The sequence below is a fragment of the Rhinatrema bivittatum genome, chromosome 4, assembly GCF_901001135.1.
Source record: "Rhinatrema bivittatum chromosome 4, aRhiBiv1.1, whole genome shotgun sequence".
NCBI lineage: Eukaryota > Metazoa > Chordata > Amphibia > Gymnophiona > Rhinatrematidae > Rhinatrema > Rhinatrema bivittatum.
The window spans coordinates 209,745,620-209,756,416 of record NC_042618.1 but is presented as its reverse complement, the minus strand read 5'-3'; the positions used below and the strand labels follow the sequence as shown (position 1 = coordinate 209,756,416).

Genomic DNA, 10,797 nt, shown 5'->3' with positions numbered 1-10,797 from the left:
GCAGAATTAAGCAGCTGGATCAACCCATTTGAAATTCTATCAGCTCTGAAAGGCTAAATTTAGCTGACTATCTTTGCCAATCAGCGGCGCTTTGAAAATTTGCCTTGGTGCCAAGGGTTCACAGAAATGCAGAATCAACATCCGGCATTAGTGCTAACCCATATGGTTATTCATACAAATGTAGTAAAAGTTTTCTACCTATGTAAAATATATAGGGGCAATTTTCAGAAGGTATTCCATGGATGAAAAGGTGTTAATGTTAACCTATGGCAAAATGCCTTCCAAAGATTGTATTTCCAGGTATGCAGGGTAAAATGCCTGCACCCTCCACAGCACATGTACTTTTCTGTCTGAGGAAAAGGGGCAGTGCCAGGGGCAAGGTAATCGCAGGTATTTCATTCTGAAATATCTCTGTGCAATTTACCCCCACACACTCTGCAGGGTACAGAATCCCCATGGTACTGGGGCAGTGAGGAGTTGCCCTTTGAAAATTGGGTTTCAGGCCTATTTGTATCTGTAGGTCTGCAAGTTACCCATGGAGTTTTAATTATTGTGCTCATAATATAGGGCTATTGCTTAACAGTGCAACCTGAAACAAAAGGAGATAAACTGGCTCCTCCAAAGTCAGCAAGAACCAGGGACAAAGCTGATGTTAGAACAGAGACACAAAGAGATAAATTGACTCACCTAGGCTTACAGAGTAGGAGGCAGTGGCAGAGCTGGGAATGAAAGTAAAGAATAGGGAGATAAAGTGAGTCAATCACAGTCACACACAGAAGGTCAGCAGCAGCACTGGGCTTTGTAACTAAGGCACAGGGAGATAAAGTGATCCACCTAAATTCATAGACAGAGTCCAGGGCAGAGCTTGGATCCAAACATGAAAATCTTTGGTTGGTATTTCTGGCCTTTTTCTTCTAGACCTGGCATCCTCCTGTGATTATAGTCCTGTGCCAGGAGCACTAAATCTCTCCAGTAAAAACTTTCCCTAACTCAAAGGCTATGGAGCTGATCAGGACTCCCACACGTGACCTTTGCAACCCCAGCTTCAGCATCTGCCAGCAGTGGCAATCCCAAATGCATAAATGTATTGAACAGTTCTGTACCTTACCCAAACCACACAAAAGGACCTTCTTTGACCAGTTCTGGGAAGGATACGGGGCCGCACGGGGGGGGCTGTGAAACATGGGGGTGTATTTATTCAGATGCTGCTGCCCATTCACTGCAACCTGAGCCAGGGAGCTTATGGAGTGAAGGATGAGGCGGGGAGACGCGCATCAATCATATTATATCCAACATCTGCTGATTCTGCAGAGTGAAAAATGGCAGGCACCTGTTATCAGGAACTTCCTACGTCTGAGAGCAAAGAGCAGAATTCTGGCTGTGAGCGGGAGCTGCTCACACAGGGATCCATTTACAGGCTGCTCTTCGTGGGGGGGACCATGCAGAGAGCTGAAGGATTCCTCTTTCCTCAGGATATAAGCAGTGAGTGTTGTTAAAGGAGAACTGCCAAACTGGATCAGTCTGAAATATTAAAAGAGAACTGCCGATTTCTCTGATTGGAATCAGTAGATGGTGTTGAAGAACTGCTTTTCCTTCAGACTGATTTTGGTGGGTGGTATTAAAGTAAAATTACCATTTGCTCTGACTGAAATTGGTGGTGGGGGTATTACAGGAGATTTGCTATTTACTCTGACTGCTGTTTCTTCTGGCTGGGACTGGTTATGCTATGGTGGCTCCTAAACCTGGATTTCCAATGGGAACATCTGAGTATTATTCATTCAGAGATTCATAAACCAGCAGGATAGAGGCTTCACTTTTTGCAGGCTGGGGGAGGAGGATGGGAGTTGTTGAACAATCTCAGATAAAAACAAATCATTTTCCAGAGTGCTTCGTATGTTTTTAGTGTGACAGAAAACCAGGGGCTAGTAGCAACCATAAAAATGTATTTGGCCACATATTTTATCACAGTAAGGGGTATCACAGCCATAAAGTTTCAGCAGAAATCCAGCAACCAGTGGTAACTATAAAAAAATGATTTAATGACCACCAATTTTCATGTTAGGAAAATGACTATTAATCTTTGGAGGAATTTCCATAGCTTGGAACGCTCTGGTATCTTTGAGAAGTTTCCAGTTTCTCTGGAAATCTCAGTCATTTTGTGCTAATTGAGTCAATCCTGTATCTCCTCTCCAATATCATACGAACAGCCCCTGTGTGGTGCCAGTAGTACAGCCCTGCACAGCTTCAGGAAAGCACATCTCTCGCCTGCCTCCTCCTGTTGCCTATTGGTTGTCAATGTGAGCTCGCTGGACCAATAGACTGTGGGAGGAGGCAGGAGCAGCAGTGAGGGAGGAAGTAGCTGGGGGGAAAGCCTTAGACAGCATTGCTATGGGACAGAGGAAAAAGGGATCCTGCGTACATGGTGGATGAGCAATTTGAGGTTCTACAGAGGACAGAGGCGCTCACTCAGACAAGGGAGGAAAGAGAAGCTATGGAAGGGAGGAGAGGGAAGGACTGGTAAGAGAAGAAAATAGCAATGAAAAACAGGAAGTGGAGCATTAATCATACATGTTCTGCTACATAATAGTGCCCAAAATCATCATTTCTTCATAGCACCAATTATACTTGGCTATCTGAAAGTTAACCGGATAAGTTTATCTGCAAATCTTTGGCTTGCTCAATAGCAGGTCTAACCTGTCCAACTAACTTAGGCTTGGATTTTCTAAAATCGCAGGCCTTAGTGAATCGAAGCGGGAGGCAGGCCTGTGAAAGCCGGCAGCGATCGCACCACCGCGGTGCAATCGCTGCCGGCTTTCAAAAACCAATAGCACCACCGTGAAAGGTGGTGCTATTGGGCACGTTACTGGCGGCGATAAGCTATAGAAAATGCTATAGAAAATGACCCCCTTAGCCAGCTAAGTGCTTATATTCAGCATTTATCTGGCTAAGAGGGTCATTCACTAAAGCTTTATCGCGTGTGTTAGGGCCCTAACGCACGCGATAAGGCCATATCGCATGCGAAAAGGGACTTTTCGCATGCGATATAATGCTAATTAGGGGAGGAGAGGAGTTGGGGCAGGGAGGGGAGGAGTCGGGCAGGGGGAGGGAGGAGTCGGTGGTGTCTTCACTGCCGGTAAAAACGTTACCAAGATTATCGTCGGCAGTAGCGCGCCGAATAGCACCACCTTTCACGGTGGCGCTAATCGGTGCGAAAGCCGGCAGGCCCGCCCCCCCCCCCCCCCCTTCGCCCCCTCGCCCCCCGTTTTCGCTGGATTCATCATTCAGCGAAATAGTCATCATTCAGCGAAATAGTCATCTGGCTAAGTGGCACCAGCTGAACGCGGCCAAATATTGAAAGAGTGCCACTTAGCTGCATAAGTCTGAACTTACCCAGCTAAGGAGCGCTGGATATCAATCTCACTGAGTCTTGCCTACATTTAGGCGCTATCAACAATCTGGATCTCTGCCTGGGTCCTTCCACTTACTGTGCTGGAAAGCACCTGCCTACAGGAAAAGAGCACCAGCACTTACACAGCTATTTCTGGCTCTAGTATATTTGCTAGAAGACTCTAAGGGAGGTCCTACTAGCCCTTCCCCCTGCCAGTCTCAAGGCAAGCAAAACAACCAAAGTTCCTAGATACAGGAATTTCTGCTATCCGGCCCTTCTGTTCTTGGTCTTTTCTCCATTTCTTTGCTGTCTGTCATATTTCCTTGGCTCTCTTTTTGTTTTATTTTTCTCTTCTTAGATATTGTCTCTGATCCCTAAATTTCTCCTTCTGTTTCTTCTCTCTCCACTTTCCTTTGTGCCCCTCCCTTCCCAAGGTGACAGCCCGTGTTTAAGTGCACTTCCTCTTCTCTTCTCTGGGGGATGTAATATGGGAAGAGAGTCTCCAGATGCTGCCATACTGGACTCTACATTCCTCTCTTCTGCTTTCTCAGGCTCTGGTAGAGAGGATAGGGACTAGAATATCCAGCGCTGACCTGGATTCCTAGCTACATTCAGCTGTCCCCTCCACCATCAGCCCTCAGGCTGGCTGTGCCTCACAGGTCTCAGCTGAGGAATTCAGAGTCCTCACATCTGTCTTCTTGCTCCAGCTGTTTTACTACCACAATGATGTCACCATAGCAGCATCACTGCCCCCCACCCCCAATTTAGGATTGGGTGGCCTGGCGTGATCTGGCAGAAATTCACCACTGGGATCGAGAGATTGGCTTCAGGAGTAATCATCTCACCCGCTTCCCTGTGTCTCTTCCCCAGCACAATCTAAACACCTGGAAACAAGCAACTTCAGCCAGGAGTGCTTCCTCTGTCTGCAGCTGCCCTCATTAGAAGAGTCTTGTTAGAGAGAGACCCTGAGAATAAAAGAGGACATTCTGTCTTGGACTGCTATCTCTCTGTGGCCCAACGTCCAAGAGAGACAGAGCTGGCGCACACAGAAGCATTACAGGAGAAAGGAAGCTGCCACGTGAGCCCATGCCTGTATTTCATCTTTCTACCTTTTGAGGTCAGCCCTGATCAGAGGGACTTGTAGATGTTTCTCCACCTTCTACATTTTGTTATTATCAAAGTGACTAATTCCCTATTGCAGGCTATTTTAGCCTGAAACTTGGCTGGGTGAGGATCACTACCTTTTTGTAATTACTCTATCAGCTCAGTGGTATTATGGAGATTGAAGGTTAAAGATAAAGTATTTTGAATTTCACTTTATTGACTTATTAATCATAGTTGAGCAACTGACATAGTTATTACATTTTGACTATTTTGGGAACTATGGTTTATGACATTTTTTAGATGAATTGCAAAAGAAAAATTCTTTTGAAAAAATGCTTGATGGGGAGTGGAAATTGTAAATGAATGTTCCCAGCAAGTGTGTTACATAACTAATATATATATAACCCTTACTGAAGGGGGAGGGGGTTTAAGTCCCAAGGGCACACAAACATATTTGTTTTCTTTGGAGCTGCTCCGGCTAGCTATTTATATCCCATGCTTGACTCTCTATCCCATGGTGGATTCTTTTTATGGGGGGAAGCTCTCGCTTATGGCCTGGCCCATGGTGTATTGCTTTCCGTGTGTGTAGAATGCAGCTGCATCCTATGGGGTGAGATGCTGGGACAAATCAGACAGGACTAGGTTCTTGGTGCTAAAATAAAGTTTACTGTTTGGTAATAATTAAAATCCATTTTTTCCATAATGTTGAAGTTACATCTGACTGCTGGTAATGACTGGATTTCTCTGTAGAATGTGTCCTTAATTTCAGGCAATTGGGTAGAGCTCCATGGTGGTTTTTATTGCGCAAAGCTCACCCAGCAGTAAACTGGGAATCAGGTGGAAGATCCGGGGGTCCCCACTTTCACAGCAAAAACAGTCCTACCTGACTCCATATCCTTCCTGGACATCCAGCCCGTCCTGGTCCCATGAGTGTGGGATCTCATGATCTTGCTCTTTTTCCTTAGTTGTTGTTACTAAGAACTTCTCTGGGAGGAAAAGTAAAACTTTGTATCCCAGTGGGGAGGGATGAATCAGAAAATCCTCCCCACACTGCAAATGTCCAAAAAATACTTCCAAAGGATAAGCTGGATACATCTTCAGCCTTCATTGTCTCTCTCAGCAGGATCTGTCACTGGTGCTTGCCTCACCTATGGTATAGAATGGGCTTATAGGTCTTCAGTCCTCTTGCTGAGTGCCCTTTTGCTCCAAAAGGGAATCCGGCATAAAAATATTTCTCTCTCTCTGCAATTAATATGAGAAGGACCTTCTGCTTGGAGTGCGTAAATCCTGAGGATTTTCGCGCGTAAACTGTCTTACGCACACCGGGCCTATTTTTAAAAGGCCCGGCGACACGCGTAAAGCCCGGGACGCATGTAAGTCCCGGGGCTTTACAAAAGGGGCGGGGCGGGGACAGGACCAGAGGCCTCCGACACAGCGGCCATTGCTGCTGTGTTGGAGGATCGCGTGCCGGCAGCCTGCCAGCGCGCGCAAAAGCTAAAATAAAAATTTTGGGGGGGTTAGAGTAGGGCTAGGGGAGGAAAGGTTAGGGGAAGGGGTGGGAAGGTCAGGTTAGTGGGGAGGGAAGGGGGAAAGGCAGCGCCGACCCCTGATTGTATAACTTGCGCGCGCCTGCGCACGCAAGTTATAAAATCTGGTGTACATGTGCGTGTGCCGGGTAGCGCGCGCACCTTTTAAAAATCTACCCCTTATTTTTCTTTTACACTTATTGAATTTGTTCATATCACATATTGAGCACTCAAATGTCCTATCACAAGCCACTTAATGGATCCAGAAATATCAGTTGAGCTACTGTTAAATATAATTTATAGATGTTTCCAGCACTCTGTTGAGTATACTGTCCCTGAGTCAAATACTAAGCACACAAACATCAATTTATATGCACACTGCAAGTGTACTGCATATAGCTGCAATTCCACACTGCAAATGTGCTGAGTTAGGCTTCAAATCATTCTAGCTGCCACATCGAGTGTCCCCTTGTCAACACAATCTCTCCTCAACAAAGGACCTCTCTTCATCAGGAGGAAGAGATGCAAACATTTTTTTTTCATATTTCCAACAGACTTTCAGTGTTCAAACTTTTATGGACTTCCTCATACCATAGTTAAGAGATCACACATATCAAAGATATTTATCTTCTTATATTAACCAAACATCCTGAGCCTTCCCCTGTTAAAAATATACATATCTTTAGTGTTTGTGATAATTGCATAGTTGCTTGGTATATAGCTGTCATTTTGTACACTCTGACCGTTGGAACCCAGAGAAATAAATGCTCTGTTTGCTGATGATACTTTGGTGAGTGAGACCCTACTTTATCCCAAGGTGTGAGTTCATTCAGGGGCTGGTATCAGAATTGAAGGAAGGTAGAGAGCATCAGAGGAGCATACAGAGGGGAAACAGGAGTGCTCTGAGCTTCCTTTTCCAGCTTGGTGAAATTTGCCCTTACTAGGGATGTGAATCGTTTTTTGACGATTTAAAACAATCGTCAGATATATTTTAAATCGTCAAAAATCGTTAAGAGTCGCGATACAATAGAAATTCCCCCGATTTATCATCAAAAATTGTAAATCAGGGGAGAGGGGAGGGCGGGGAAAACTGGCACACCAAAAAAGCCCCTAAACCAACCCTGACCCTATAAAACGAATCCCTTACCTTCCCCCACCCTCCCGAACCCCCCCAAAGCTTTTTACGAGTACCTGGTGGTCCAGTGGGGGTGCGGGGACCGATCTCCCGCTCTCGGTCCATCGGCGCCATTTTGGCTGCCATTCAAAAATGGCGCCGATGGCCCGATAAAAAAAAAACCCCACCCAACCCTTTAAAAACGACCCCTTAGCTTCCCCCACCCTCCCGATCCCCCCAAAACATTTTAAAATTACCTGGTGGTCTAGTGGTGGCCATCCAGTGCTCCTACCATGTGACAGGAGCCGGCCAATGGCATGGATACCCTGTCACATGGTAAGGGCAAAGGGCCATCGGCGCCATCTTTATGAGTGGCAGCCGACGGCCTGAGAATGGGAGATCGCTCCCGGGACCACCACTAGACCACCAGGTAATTTTAAAATGTTTTGGGGGGATCGGGAGGGTGGGGGAAGCTAAGGGGTCGTTTTTAAAGGGTTGGGTGGGGTTTTTTTTTATATCGGGCCATCGGCGCCATTTTTGAATGGCAGCCAAAATGGCGCCGATGGACCGAGAGCGGGAGATCGGTCCCCGCGCCCCCACTGGACCACCAGGTACTCGTAAAAAGCTTTGGGGGGGTTCGGGAGGGTGGGGGAAGGTAAGGGGTTAATTTTAAAGGGTCGGGCCTCACTAAAAAAAAAAATAACGATGTGAATCGGAACCAATTCCGATTCACATCACCCACATCACCCACGATCAGATTTTTTTCCCCCCTCTAGCCGAACCCGATCGTTAAGACGATCGGGCACACGATTCACATCTCTAGCCCTTACCTCTGTTCTGGGTCCAGTACACTATCCACTTCACCAAATTTTTAGTGAGCCCACAGAGAGACTGGTGATCAGCAACAAACCAGGCATTAGGTATCTCTCACTTTTTTTTTTTTTAATTCTGTTTTATTCAAATCACAGAGAATAACATTTACAAGAAAGCCCCATCAGGGGCCGTAAAGCTCACAACGTATCATAGAAAATTAAAATGAACAAGGTTAAAAATTAGTTCCCTGTGTTTCCTTTTTCCACCTCTCAAAGAGATAGTAAAGCTATGATTACCAAACACATTTACCACCCCACGTATACACACAATACATGCATTCACACACCCAAATACAGCTGATTCACATCTCTTAACATATTTAGGAAAACATTTTTTAAGCTTTCTCCCACATGGCAAAATAGCCCCGCATCACTGCAAATCGCTTTGGATGCTGGAAAGACCATTTCCTCAAAAGCTTCGACTGTACCATCTGCCTCATCATTTCCTTCCATGCTGCCATAGTAGGTGGGAGCATGGAAGGGGGACTATGCTTTGTAAAATCTAAAGATTGATTATGGACTTTTGATAATAAGTTCTATGGACTTGCCACAGTGATACTTTTGAAGATTGCTTTCTGCATTTATAAATATTATAATAAAGTTGGAATGTTTGTAACATTTGCAATGGATTAAGAACGTTTATTCTGTGACCAGCACCTACTATCAAAAGGATATATTTACAGGTTTAATGCTATTCCTCACACTTTTGCTCTGATTTATATTCTACCGTGAGGCTTTGATATCCACTCTGGAACTTTGCTATACCCACAGTAGGTATAACATCAGAATTCCAGTGCAACAAGATTTTGGGGTTTTTTGCTAATATTATGGTCAGAATAATGAATTTCTTCCCTCCTTGTGGAAGCTGCAAACTTTTGTCTATTAAGTGCAGATAAAACGTGTCACTCGCAACCCAGAATCCAATCTAGCAACACACATATCTGCCTCTAGTAATTCTGCAAATTTACCTAACCCATGAACATATGGGTAAAGTCCCCTCATGGGTACATAAGTCTGATTTCCAAAGGAGCATGATAGACCCAAGGGATCTGGTTAAATGAATCCTATGAATAAGTTTAAAGTGTTTTTCTCTCAGATTAGCCAAACTAAGGGGATCATTTTCAAAAGCAATCGCACGCGAAAAGGGACTTTTCACACGTGAAAAGTCCCTTTTCATGTGTGATCACTAAATGGGGGCAGAGTCGAGGTGGAGTCGGCCCCGGAAGAGGAGAAGTCGGGGCGGCACCGGGGCCGACACTGCGGACACATCGCTGGCGGTGAAAGGTAAGGAACCTTATCGCCGCCAGTTTCGCGCCGAATAACCACACCTTTTATGGTGTAGTTATTCAGTGCGAAAGCCAGCAGCCAGCGCACCGCAGTGGTGCGATGGCTGCCGGCTTTTGCAGGCCCGCCCCCCGCCCCCCATTACCACCGGATTCTCTAAGGTCTGCAACCTTAGAAAATCCAGGCCTAAGTTGCTTGTATATCCAGTAAAATGCAAGTTTCAAATCCTTCTCTTCTACTGTCACATCCAAATCCCACTCCATTGTGATACCAAGTGAGCTAGATGAGGGTCTGGTGGCCTAGATTTCATGTGATCACCACAAATTGCTATTTTGTTAAATTTAGGCTTCCTCTTCCTCAGCAAGGGACAGCAAGTTTAGGTCCCCTTTACACAACTGCATACAATAATATCTTCCCTGTAAATAGGCAAAGAATTGCTTGTTAGATAACTCCCATGCCTCCTGTAGTTGTTGAAAAGAATAAATGGCAAATGGTTCAGTATCTACCCATTGTAATACAGAGTGAAAACTCTTGTTAGCCCACTCACAAAATATCTCACACTCTCGCCCCGGTGTAAAGTTAGGGTTACCCACCAAGGTTAAAAATGGAGATACAGTAGGGCTACGTCCAATACATTTCCTCTACCATATCCAGGTCTTTCGTAGGGCTTTCAGTCAAAATGGAGGACATGTTATAAGGCCGAACTTAGCCCCAGAGATATGAAGCAAGTTTAGTGGAAGGTACGGTGAACTCCAATCCATCATAAACCATCCACAATAATTTCTTATGGTTGGAGACCCAATCTTGAATGTAACACAAGAGGCATGAGACGTTATATACACGCAAGTCCAGCAATGTCAATCCACCTTGATGTTTTCCCAATCTAAGTGTATCAAACATAATGCGCGTACGTTTACCCCTCCAAATAAAAGAACCTGTCACTGACTTAAAGGTCTGTATATCTTTATTTTTAAGCCAGATTGGTATCATCTGTGGACAATTGTGAAATTTGGGAAGAATTGCCATCTTCACCAAGACACACCTCCCCATAAGTGACAGGCAAATCCCTCCATCTTCTAAGTTGGAATTTAACCTTGTCTAAAATGTCTGTGAAATTTAACTCATACATGTCAGCTTCTTTACGTGCCAAGTTGATTCCTAGGTAACATAGGCTATCTTTTGCCAAAGCTAATAGGAACTCACCCTCCCATCTTTCAAATAAAGAGCCATCTAAGGAAAGTGCCTCAGAATTAACATAATTAATCCAAAGCTATTAAAAACTTTAAAATGTCCCCCATACATTCTCCAGGCTTGCCTACAAATAACAACATATCAGCAAACAGGCCTAATTTCACATATTTATTTTTAATTTGTATACCATGAAAGGACTCAAAAGTTTTCATTTTAATGGCAAGGGGCTCTAAGGAGAGAAGAAAAAGCAAAGGTGATAACAGACACCCTTGCCTAGTGCCCCTGCCCAAAGTAAAGGCACCAGACAACACACCATTC

At 44.9% G+C, this 10,797-nt stretch overlaps 1 long non-coding RNA gene across 2 annotated transcripts in view; it reads left to right on the top strand.

Annotated features, from left to right (window-relative positions):
* The first annotated feature begins 4,418 nt into the window (after window positions 1-4,418).
* Window positions 4,419-10,797, top strand: part of LOC115089486 — a 51,345-nt gene continuing 44,966 nt past the window's right edge. For both annotated transcript variants that reach the window (XR_003856111.1, XR_003856112.1), the window contains exon 1: window positions 4,419-4,505. This is a non-coding gene — a long non-coding RNA (uncharacterized LOC115089486). The remainder of the gene's footprint in view (window positions 4,506-10,797) is intronic.